Source organism: Homalodisca vitripennis, unplaced genomic scaffold, assembly GCF_021130785.1.
Source record: "Homalodisca vitripennis isolate AUS2020 unplaced genomic scaffold, UT_GWSS_2.1 ScUCBcl_3186;HRSCAF=8544, whole genome shotgun sequence".
NCBI classification, from domain to species: Eukaryota; Metazoa; Arthropoda; class Insecta; order Hemiptera; family Cicadellidae; genus Homalodisca; species Homalodisca vitripennis.
The window spans coordinates 1-12,566 of record NW_025779293.1 but is presented as its reverse complement, the minus strand read 5'-3'; the positions used below and the strand labels follow the sequence as shown (position 1 = coordinate 12,566).

The 12,566-nt window shown below is 34.0% G+C and overlaps 1 protein-coding gene and 1 long non-coding RNA gene across 3 annotated transcripts in view; both read left to right on the top strand.

The window, feature by feature from the left end:
* LOC124372427 (E3 ubiquitin-protein ligase RING2-B-like) overlaps nucleotides 1-1,181 on the top strand; it is a 35,563-nt gene extending 34,382 nt beyond the window's left edge. For both annotated transcript variants that reach the window (XR_006923333.1, XR_006923332.1), the window contains exon 5: nucleotides 1,076-1,181. The gene's annotated coding sequence lies outside the window, so the exon portion shown is untranslated. The remainder of the gene's footprint in view (nucleotides 1-1,075) is intronic.
* A 640-nt stretch (nucleotides 1,182-1,821) lies between these two features.
* On the top strand, nucleotides 1,822-8,633 carry LOC124372426. Its single transcript, XR_006923331.1, has 3 exons — nucleotides 1,822-1,888; nucleotides 6,462-6,967; nucleotides 8,492-8,633. It is a non-coding gene; the product is annotated as an uncharacterized LOC124372426 (long non-coding RNA).
* Nucleotides 8,634-12,566: the final 3,933 nt, after the last annotated feature.

Below are 12,566 nucleotides of genomic sequence, written 5' to 3'. Positions count from 1 at the left end.
AGTATTCTATAAAATATTAATTGTACAGTGCTTAAGCAATAGTCTAATGCATATAGCAAATACAAAGTTAATTAATATCTAACTTTTACTCCAGACTGCACCAGTGACGAATTTAAAACATCTAATGCATTATAATTATTATTTAAACACTGTCTTAAAATCAGCTTTAATGAACAAAACAAATGAATGTTTTCATGTACTGTACTCCAAACTGGTGGAGCTCCTTGAGATTGTAATATGACATTTTGACAATGGCTTAAGGAAAAAACAGAAGTGAGCACTAACATGCCCCAACTGTCCACTCTTTCTCAGACTACAGTCCAAAACACAAGACTTCTATAATGCAAATCCTTATAAATGATTATTTTGAAATGTTGCTTGAAGTTAATAGTAGACCGTAATAGGCTTCTCAGTCCTACGTATGTATGTACATTTTCTTCATCGGGACAAGGCAAACTCAACTATTCGTACTGGAAATACCTTAAATCGAAAGTAGATTTACAAAAGGCGGAAGTAATCGCTTTTTGGCCAAAGTAGATTTCTGAGAGTTACATACGTTTAGTTGTGATTGGGGGTTAATAAGGCATTCTCAACTGTGTCACTAAGTGATTTTATACGATCGGAAGTAGACACCTTTTACTCAAAGTAGGCTTCTCCGACCGATTTATATACATATTTTTTCTTCATACATAACCACTTTTTGTCTGAGGTATTTTCCTGAAGAATCAGCTGCGGCATTGGAAATATAATTAATTCAAACCAGAAATGCTCCTCCACGTTTAAAACATGATATGAGAGTTAAGTTAAACTCTGATACTCTTAAGTATGATTGCGGAAATAATATGTGCCTGATGTATGCCTACTTAAAAAATGTCGTGGGACTCCATCATCAAGTGTATGATCATATTACATCATAAGTATTTTTACTAAATATCATAAGAACTTAAGTTTTGGAAATTCGTGTGAATCCGCTAATAAATATTAAATCTGCAGTTTTGACATTGCTCACAATGTGCATAACTTTGAGTTTTGTCCTATTACATAAGATACTAATTTGTTACAATTGAATATTTAGGTAGCTTCTAATAAACCTGAATCAACAGTGGATCTTCAAGGATGTCAAGATGAAGAACAAACTCCGAAACATAACTTAAACATGTTGGATGATGGACCTATGTCCCTGATGAGGTATGTAGTTTATCATATTTAGTTTGACGTTTTATTCTTCAATTGATTATCAGAAATTAAATTCGGCTGTACGCAATTTTAGTCTGAAACTTAAACTTAGAAAATGTGTCATCTCTTGGTGCTTTGTTTTTCAATAGTTTGCCAGGTTTGGGATGTATGGGTATTGAGTTACAGCTTAGCTACTCTCATTGTCACAAAGATGGTGGCTTAGATATCATAGACAACTGTTATTAAATTCTTGTACATGATCTGAAACATTTTGAAGTTTAGTTAAGAGTTCCCTGTTAGATCAGTAGCTTCTCTTAATTTTTTACTAATACACGACAAGTTGTGAAAATGTGTATATTTGCTTTTGTTCATCACTGTTCATGGGGATGCTAAGAAACTTTTTACCACGCAGGAGTTTCCGATAATTTTTTGGAGCCAATGACATCTAAGCAATGACGAACATCACAACTAATTTATGAAACAGGGTATTACGAGTGAAGTCATGGGTTACAATACAATAATTGAATCCTTGGAAGTAAACGATACTTGTTTAGATAAGTATTGTTGAGAATAAATACAAAAAAGAGTTTATTCTTGTGTTTTATTTGAAAACAAATTGTACTGAAGTCAGTTGTTGATTTTTACAGGTGTCAAATGCTTCCAGTGAGGATTTATTTGTTGAGGGGACACCATCACAGATAAAGACATATGTGTAAGCTATTTAGTTTCTTACAAGTTTATAAACTTATTAATTACCACATACATGTATAAGTTCTTTGAGTTGGTAAGAATTAAATCGACCAGTCCAAGTGCATGTCAATTGATCCGCATTTGAACTATTACAACATCAAATATTCTATAATTAATATCATTCCAGTGTAGGCCAGCCTATTAAAAACATGTTTGTATTATCAGTTAAACATTCTGACAATATGAGAGACAGATGAGAAGTGGGATGAAACAAACACATAAACTTTATAATAGAAATTAAATATTATATTAATATTTTTATCTCTCCATATTCATCCAACTCACACTGTTGGGGTGAGTTGGAGATTTTATCTTCATAATAATTCTAGTTAGAGAGACACCGGAAGTATGGTGAAATCAGAAGATGAAATGAATAATAAAAAGTGCAAATATGCTATGTGATATTGCCATGATTTCTTTATCCATCATACCTAAGGGCTCTTTGATACATCCGATTTATGTTAATACAGCAAAAGTATATCTGGTGAAATATTTTGGATGCTGCACATATCTTGCAATACAGTACAACCCCGATAAGTCGGCCCCCGTTAATCCGGAAGTCCGGCTAACCCGAACCGATTTTTCAATTAAAAAATGAAAAATCAGACAAACATTTCAATAATAAAAACGTAATATTTTTGAGTCGTATAGTATCCGATGTTGCATCAGTGATGGAACTGTACGACAGTAAGTGTGTGACTCATGACACACGGCGGTCGAGTGGCGGTCATTGTCCCGGATTCTCGGAAACAATAACAGACGCGTATTTCCCCAAATCCTCTCTGAAGTCGATGAAAATGACATTACTCTGTGGTTAGGGGCAGACAATAACGGAGGCTATGAGCCACTTACTGACGAGGAAGTGATCGCGTCGTTTTTACCTGATGCTAATGAATCAGACGCTGAGGAGGCAGACGGGGACATTGAAGAGTCATGGAGATGCAGTGACCAAACTAAACGAACTAATGGTTTATTTCGGGGGAACTAATGGTTTATTTCGAGCGGCAGGCAGAAACATCGCCGGCTGAATTGCTCATGTTGAAGAGACTGCGGGATCGCACAGCACGTAAGCGGCAGACGACATTGGCACAACCAAAGCTGACTGAGTTTTTTTACCAGGAAATGAACAGTTATAAATGTACTGTGAGGATTAATAATAATTAAATGTGCATATGTTTGATGTTTTTACAATTATAATGGAGTTTATCTGTAAGTATACCGTATTTTATTAATTTTTACCTAATTCTCCGGCTAACCCGGATTTACGTTAACCCGGATCGGCCGCGGTCCCGATTAATCCGACTTATCGAGGTTCCACTGTACATGCAAAAGATTCTATTATAATGGCTAATAAATTATTGGATGGGAGCATGGGCATACTTTAGTCACCACCATAATAAATGATTGACCCTGTTACATTGCATGCTACTTATAAGTTTGTATTTATTCCTTACTCCCAGGAGATTACAGTAATGTTATACTATCCATAATTCTTGAAATCAAGCACTATTTGAAGTAGGTATTGATTTTTATGACTACCTCATATAACCATAAGCAACTAGATTTTTTCGTGCCGTTATTATGTGTGACAAGACATTTTTCTTCTTAGAAATCTTAACTTTCTGGCTTATATTCGTAAAATGAAAATAACGGATTACTGACGGTTAGTATTTTAACTAAACAGCTGTTAATGATACTAAAAACAATAATTAAACAAGCAAAGAGTACTTTTTCAGCCCATAAAAAAGAATAAACTCCAAACCACTATTGTTTACAAACTAACTACCATAAACAATACAAGTACAAAACATGTAAGCAGGTTACGTGAAAACAGCTGAGATTTATCAAGGGCTGTTGGGATACAGCTGCTGTGAGTAAAAATCAAAACAAATGTGAAAGAAGAACAGTTTAGGGTGACAAAATGGTACCAAATAAGGAACTACTGTATCTACTTGGTCATAATAAACAGATAGCAGTTGTAAATAAGTGTCAAAAAAGGGGTAACAAATTTCAAGGTAACTTTAAAAATGAATATACCTTCTATTTGCTCGTTGCTATTTGAAAATATTAAAGTTATGCATTAATAGGTTTAAAGCTATGATTTTTTTTTAGTTTAATATAGTTTGTATAAACACATTCACTGTGAGTCTATAATGTTGATCTTGAATAATATTGTAACAACCTTGTTGGCTATACAAACATAAATGATGAGGAAAAGAGTAATAATAGTATTATAAATGTCAGTATTGGGTGTTCTACTCTTTCCAAAATTGATCTTTAGAAGTTGCCCCCCTGTTAACTTTATATGTGCCTAACTGTTTTACTGTAGTATACATTATACATATGAGGTGGTGAGAGTCAAAGTGGTATAACTCCATTTTTTTCTAAATTTCACTTAACAGCTGTTTTCAACCCCAAAACATGTTTTCTGTTTAGTGTAAAAGTGGGATAAATTCTCGTTCATGATTTCTCCTAAAGACAGCAGCACTGTTTGTTTACACTTACAAAACCTAGTTTTAGTTAGAAACAAAGTGGTATAACTCAGACTTATTCCACTCTGACTGTAACTTTTGGAATGTCTTTCTATCTTGATAAAAGTTTGAAAGATATTCTGGTAATGGAAGATACAAGTGAAGAAAAATATGATAGTGATAAGGATAAAGAATATCAACCAAATTACAGTGATAGCAGCTCTTATTCTGCAGGTAAATGAAATCCATTTGCGTAAAGCTGAAAAGACTAGATCTGCAATGAAGAATGAAGGAGACACGGCCAAAGAAAAAAAGATGAACTGTTAGCATTAAGTATAGATCTCCAGAAAGCTCTTCCCTTTCCTAAGCTGACAGTGTCTGATGCGTACTACAGGCGAATCATGTATTGTTATAACTTAGGTGTGCATGACCTTGCCAACAATAATGCTGCAATGTATGTTTGGGATGAATGTACAGCTTCTCAAGGATCTCAAGAAATCACTTCTGCAATTTTAAAACACTTATCGTTGCATGTTAGCAACCAAAATCATATAATAATTTACAGTGACACTTGCACTGGACAGAATCGGAACATAAAGGTTGCTCTAGCTCTGATGAAGTTTGTTCAAGACAGACACTCTGTTAATATAGTAGAACAAAAATTTCTTGTATCAGGACACTCCTATTTGCCCAATGATTCTAATTTTGGTCTCATTGAACAATGTGCAAAATGAAATCCATCTACGTTCCTGATGATTGGTACAGAGCAATGGCGTCAACAAGAAAAAAGAATAGTTTTTATAGTAGTTCAGATGGCAGCACCAGATTTTCTTTCCACTGAAAATTTAGAAAAGGCCATTGTTAGGAGGACTAAAAACACAGCTGGAGATAAATTTAATTGGCTATCGTTTCAGTGAGATTCGGTATGACAAAAGTAAACCTTTTGAGATCTTGTACAAGACAAGACTAGATGATGACAAACCTTTTAGTACTTTGAACGTATGCCCTAATACATCAGCTAAGGGTCGTCCTAGGTCTCTCTTACCCGATGAAGACCAACTTTACAAGGAACCCAGAATAATTAATGCTGTGAAAAAAAGAGACATGGTCTTCCTCCTAAAATATATTCCTCCAATCCACCATGCCTACTTCAGGAACATAAAAAGTTCAAACACAGCGGAAGACACCAATTTTCTAAATGTCGAAGAGGACACTCCAGAGGAGGAAGAAAATTTGCAGTGAAGCCAATAAGTTTTCTTCTATTATAAAATATTTTCTGTACTTTTTGTTTCAATTTTTCATGTAAATACAATCAGCTAAACACAAATTAAACAGGTTTAGTAGTTAAAACTTATTTTTACCTGTTACATTTTGTGAGTTTTATTTAGAGTAAAAGTGGTATAACTCATTTGAACACTATCATTACGGTTATCTGTTAAAGAATTAACAATTTCAACTGTTCCATTAGTTAAAATAGACTTTTGTTAACATCATCCAGCAATTAAAAAATTTCTCACATGAAACCTAATTTTTTTTGGACCTGATGGGATAAAACGCTCTGTCCTGAAAAGTTGCAGTAAAGTGAGATATACCACTTTGACTCTCACCACCTCATATGCATTTGGTGTTTTTCAATGTATTCCTAAAACTCATTTTTAAGTTTTAAATAGTCTATATTATTTTCATTATTGGGAGTATTTGGAACATTTCAGGATCATTAATTACATGTCAACAGTTTGGATGGAAAAGGGGGCTGTTTTTTCTAAATATAGATATTCTATTTTTGAAGATCCACATTTTGTTGGCGTGGGCAAAGTAAAACAATGTATGTGTCATTGAATTATGTTTTAATGTTCTTTTATTTTATAGTTTCCATGTAAAGATTATTGTTAGGAACATGCATCTGTTACCATAAAATTAAACAATTTAGTGGGATGTGATAGGGGAAGACTTTTTTATCATTATCAACAGTGTTAAACATATGGTGACTAGAAACTACATTTATATTTATTATAAGTGTTGCATACAACCTGGTAGGCACTTAAAATATGTTTTTTGTTTTAGGAATCATAAAAAGCAGAATCAATGTGAAATGCTTGAAGAATCAAACAAAGTGGATTCTACAAACCTCACTGAAAAATTTAGTGAGAAACCAGTTCATTCAGTTTCAAACAATTTTGAACAACATTCTGTAACAGAGAGCACCAACATGGAGCATGAACATATACAAAAAGTTACCACTAGAACGGAAAATACTGAAAATAAAAATTGTGATCAAAGTGAAATAGTCGAAAGTTCACAAAGTGAAACTGATGAAAGTGAAAATTACTGTTTTTCTTCATCACTATTAACTCCTCATCAAAACCAAGTTACTCGGCTACGTACTATCAAATCTAAATATTCCATTCTCCAAAACGGTGGGCAATCATATTTCTCATCTTATTGTTTCAAACTCAGGAGGATATGCTCAGCATTCGCACAAGTTTCTTCTAGCTATGGCTTTGCACAAACAAATTATTAAGTATGACTGGATTGAACAAGTAATCAAGACACGGAGGCTAGTACCGCTGGTGGGTATCTATATTTTATTTCTTGTAATTTACATTGTACAAAGAGTTGATCAAAATAAACATTTAAGGTTGTAGTGAAAATTGCTTTTTCAAAGATAGATTTGAAAAGTATTTAATGGTTAAGACTGTGTACTGTGTCTAGCAAAGACAGAATCAGCTGTGATTATGACACAGGCGTGATGATAATCGACATCACACACAGCACGAGTGATGATTTCAAATATTACTTCCAGTTTTGACTAAGTTTTAGTTAAGCCTGTCACTTAAGGGGCTAGATAAATTTCATCTCTTTCTGCCTGTCTTTCTGCATATCTTGAAATCAACCTGTTCTATAGACTTGAAAGTTTGCATGAAGCTTCATTTCTTATTGGCAACAGTGAGTTTGATGGTAGTGAATGTCACTCAATAGGATGTGACTAAGTGCCAGCAAATATTTTTACATTGGTCTTATGGGAAAACAGCAGAATAAATCAATTTGAAAGAAAACTGAGTAAAATCATATGAGATTTTAACATGTGCATAGAGTAAGAAGAAAAAATAATAAAGTGGAAAGTCAGTGGAAAAGGTCGGTGACAAGTTTTTACTTCGGCGTACTCTTATGTTGTAGTACCCTCCCAAGCTCACCAGAACATTTATTTCTTTTAACATTGCTATGGAACCTAACTTAATGAACAAACATGTGAATATGTCATGTGGTAAGAATCTTGAGAAGGATTTCATTTGTAAATTTAAAATTTTGTTTTAAACTTATTTCTAAATACACAGGAATGAGCTCTATGATGGTGTATGTCAAACCATGGAATTTGGCTGAGCATCATTTAAGCCTATCGCTCAGTAGCCTCACACAATTTCTCTTTAGTCCACTGGTGGATGTAAAAATTTTTCTTTTCTGTATGATTGTCTGTCTTCTATCTGTCCGCATCTCGAGAATGAGATGAGATGAAATTTTGCAAGCAAACTCATCGAAGCCTGTTATGTACTTTGAAGCTGTATCAAAGCCGCTGGCAACTCTGAACCTATGGAACTGCCTCAATAATTGAGCTATAGGCACATATAGGTTAAAGAGTGTTAACAATTCTTCATACTGGTCTCTAAATTCCCAATGAAAGTCTCGGCACGGCTATATCTGTATCTGTGATGCCTACTTCCAAAGCTGTAGGTTTGAACTTGCTTCTTCCCAGAATTTATCAAGTATGCTGGTCCCTAGACCCTTCTTATTCTTATTCTTGTAACTTTTTATTCTTTGTAACAGTATCTCCTTTAAGGGTGGCTTGCCAACAGCCTTTCTAAGGTCTGAAATAATTTCTGTTTTGAAGTCTGGCAAATTAGTGAATCATGTAGGTAAGTACTGCCAAATAACAAGTTTAAGTATTTGTTATACATTGCTTATAAGATTCATTCTACTGATATTTTCCACCAACGATCTTTATATTAATATAGCTTTTGTAATGTCTGTGTGAGAACTCTGTATGACCATAGTAATGCATAATTTAATTAGCTAATTACAGAATTGTAATTTTTCAGGAAGACTACTTGGCAGTTGACCGTAATGGCGTGTGCGGAGTTTTGAGGGCCAAAGAAGATGTAAAGAGAGAACTTTTGCAAAATTTTGCAATTCATATTTACAACACTATAGACAAAGAAATACAAAGGCATCAGATTGAGGTTGGCATTTCATCCTGTTACTACAAATAACTAGATATCATATAGTAGCAGACAGATAAGACTGTTACTTCTGATTGTTTAAGATTGTTTCCTCGTATTAAAATTGAAATGGAATCTTGTTGTATAAATAAGAGCTATTTAATTTCCCCACTAATAAAATAAAATTCAGATTCTTTATTGTACAGGTCAAGGAGAAATGTTTATGTTACATAAAAGTATAGTAGTCAGTGTTTGTAAATTCTTCATATTATGTTGTCTTTATTAGTCAAGGACACTCTCTAGGAATTCTTTCACTTAATAGAAGAGTCTTGTCTTTCAGCCACGCTCTTAGTTGTCTCCTTAGTCGTTGTCGTCCAGTTTCCTTCTTGAGGTGTCCAAGCATGTTCTTGTATGACAAGGCTGCTTTGTAGCTAGGTTTCTCTTTGTAAAAACTAGAATGGTGAGTTGGCAGTGATAAATCTATTGCGTTTCTGATGTTATGTTCGTGTGCCTGTTAATTCTCACAGCTATCTTGTAGTATGACACTACAGGCCACCGAATCGCTCTTTTCCGGTTTACGAGTACTCTCTAGATTTGAGCTTGTTCTTCCACTCCATATTGCTAGGCCTTACCTTAGATGGAATTCAAAAAGTGAAAAATGTGCAATTTTAGCTGTTTTAATCCCACTTGTTTGTTTGGTCTGCTTGACGACATATGTTCCTGAGCTGAGTTTTTTACAAAGTTGGTCAATATGAGTTCACCAGTTTCAGGTTCTCATATATCACTATTCCGAGGTACTCGGCCCTCTATTTCCTTTTTCTAAATGCTATAAATTATCTGCAAAGATTTGTTCTCATTCAACACAAGGTCATTTGAGTACGGTATTGTTTCGTCATATTAGAGGCTATTATAGTTTTTCATTTGATATTTCTGTTAATGTAATGAAGTGTCATCCGCAAACAACAGTCTGGCAGATATCTTTAAATCAGTTTAGTAGGTTGTTTGTTAGTAGCGAGAATAAGGCCCAGCACTAATCCTTGAGGCACACCTCTCTGCATTAGGGTTAGAGTTGATTGAGCTTTCTTCCAGAGTATTATTAGAGACACATTTAACTTCCCCCCATTTGTTTGTTGTCTGTTGCTTAAATAGCTGTCAAACAAGGCTAGTGCTGTCCCCGTTAGTCTAAGAGTAAGCAGTCATGATTTAGGTAGTCAAAAAGCTTTGCTGAAGTACAGGCTAGTCACCATTATAGCCCTCTTCCAGTTTGTCAGTTATATTTTCAATAAGCTGTGTTAGTAATGTAGTAGTCGACCTGCCTTTCAAAAAGCCATGTTGGTAGTTTGTTTTGTTCTAGGTGTATTAGCAGTCTGGTTAAGGCAATTATTTTCTAATATTTTTGAGAACATGGGTAGTAGAGATATGGGACGGTAGCTGCTCATCCTTGTGGTTGGTCTGTTTTTGTCGGTAGACTTTTGCGGTTTTTAATTTTTGATGGACAATTGTCCGCCTAATCAATGAAAGCTACATTTTTATCTTTACGTCGTTTTTTGAGCTTTAGTTTGTAGTCCTTTTCCTTTCTTGCTGCTTCTGCTTTGTCTTCTCTCAACCCAGAGTACAGGTACTATTCATTTGCTGCTATATGTATATTTTCATTAACCGCTTGATTATATCATCCCAAAAATACTATGTTTGTTTTTTTTTTTATAACATTTGTTTCCCCTTTGAATCTATATATATAAAAGAAAGTTGTGTTAGTTACACTATTTATAACTCAAGAACGGCTGAACCGATTTGGCTGAAAATTGGTAAGTAGGTAGCTAAGAACTGGGAGAAGGACATAGGATACTTTTTATCCCGTTCCCGATTCAGGATTTCCGCCCACTGGTCTCTAAAAGTTACAGAAATACTTGTAAGAAATGCATTGCAGCAAACATATGTTATTAAGTGAAAGAGCCTTTTTCAAATTTTAATCAGCTGTTCTTTGTAAACATATATAATGCGACAAAAGAAATATATGTTTTTATAATTTAATTATTATTTTAAATTTCTTTACGCTTATAGTTTGAAAGCATAGAGTAAGCTTAAGAGAAACAGCAAATTTTCTGTTTCTGCAATCACTGTTAAACATAGACTTTACTATCCAGATAATACAATTCAAATTTGACGTAAAAATCCACCTTTAACTGCAATATTTATCTAATATAAACCATGCTCATGCTTGATCAGAAGAGCAATGCAGATATCAAAATTACTATCTTAAGTTGGCTACAAATATAAAGAATGTTATAAAACCAACCTTAGTTGTTTTTTTTTTGACAGAAGTATGGTTCTCGAAACTAAAATAAAAACCATACGCAATTTCGCTTAACATCTGAAGCTCATAATCATTAGACTGTAATAATATGTACCTAAAATATGCCTATTTTCATTTCAAAATTACATTGAGTGCCATCATTTATTACATTGTATATAATTGTAACTTTTTGACTCCTGTCCACGATGGTGTAATATAGTTCAATTGTATACAAAAATCATAGAATATTGGAGAAAAATTCCAGTTATTTCACAGGTGCATATTGAGACTGTTTTAACATTTAAATCTTAAATAGATCATGAGCTTGGAGTATCTTTCAGTGACTATAATTTATCTTAGAAGGGTAATAACGACGTTCAAAAGAAATATGCCTCCTATGTCCCAATTTTTCTGAAGGAAATCGTGTGCGAAGCTGTGGGTATCTGGGTATTTGGTATTTTATTGAAAATCAAGAGTTTTTCGTTATAAAATACTACGAATTTATTGACGAACTAGCTGTTACCCGCAGCCAATCACGCATAATTGCTTTTACTAAGTAATATAAGGTTTTCGGTTCTTAAGATTTGCGTGCGAAGCCGTGGGTAACAGCTAGTTTTAAATATTGCTTACCCTCAAAGAAATTCTGAGTCTGGGGACTGCTTGTTTTAATAATATAAACACAATTTTCCATACCATTTTTAGCTACACCTCTCTTTGTATGGTGTTGGCTAAAGAAACCCCCAACCTTAAAATAGTTTTTATCCTGATGTTTTGCTGGTTTACCTTGGTTGAGACCATGTTCTGTGACAATGAATAAATCAGGCTTTGTTGGTTAGCCTTTTAACATTTTTGTGACCAATGATTATGTTTGCTTTGGGCCTAATGAGTTATGAATTAAGTATCTATTAAGAGCTGTTTACCAGATTATTGTGGAAATTGTGGGCGTGCAGGGTGGTGTGAGTTGGAAGTGTGTCCTGCCTGTGGGACAGCCTGCTGCAGAGTTTTCAAAAGAGATTAGGTCTGTGGTGATGGAAGCTGAGACAGTGTTATCAGGCGAAAGGGAGGTTACTGGGATGTTCAGTCAGTCAAAATTCCTTAGTTACATTTTCTGTAAGATATGTAGTGGCAGATATGTAAATACAATGATAAATTATATATTACTACTACAGACTATCTGACATTCGTTTACAATTCTTGAATGGAGTGGATTGGTCGATCTACCAACCAAGTGTCCAGTCTCTGTTTTACTCTGTTATGTTAGGTCCAGGATGATGTAAAATAATTAAACTGGTATGTTATCATGATTATATAGTGGGTTTGCTAAATTATCAAGCTATAAAAGGGAGCACTCTTTGACAGAACAGACTGTGTATTTAAATTCAATCAAATTGAACTTTCTTCTAGTGTACACAAGTTAAAACACATATACTACTTAATTTTTACAATTCAGTGCCACATATCAAGTAAGCTATACATTTGATTAATATATTGTGTTTTTAATAACAGTGATTTTATTTACTTTTAAAGACAGGAAAAATGTCAGAAATTTTGTGTACTAAGCTTATCCAATAAAAAATTGACATGTTGTCTTAAAGTTAGACTGCCACCAATCAGAATTGTTGTTGTGGTACGAATATGGTTAAATTAGCATCAGGAAGGAAA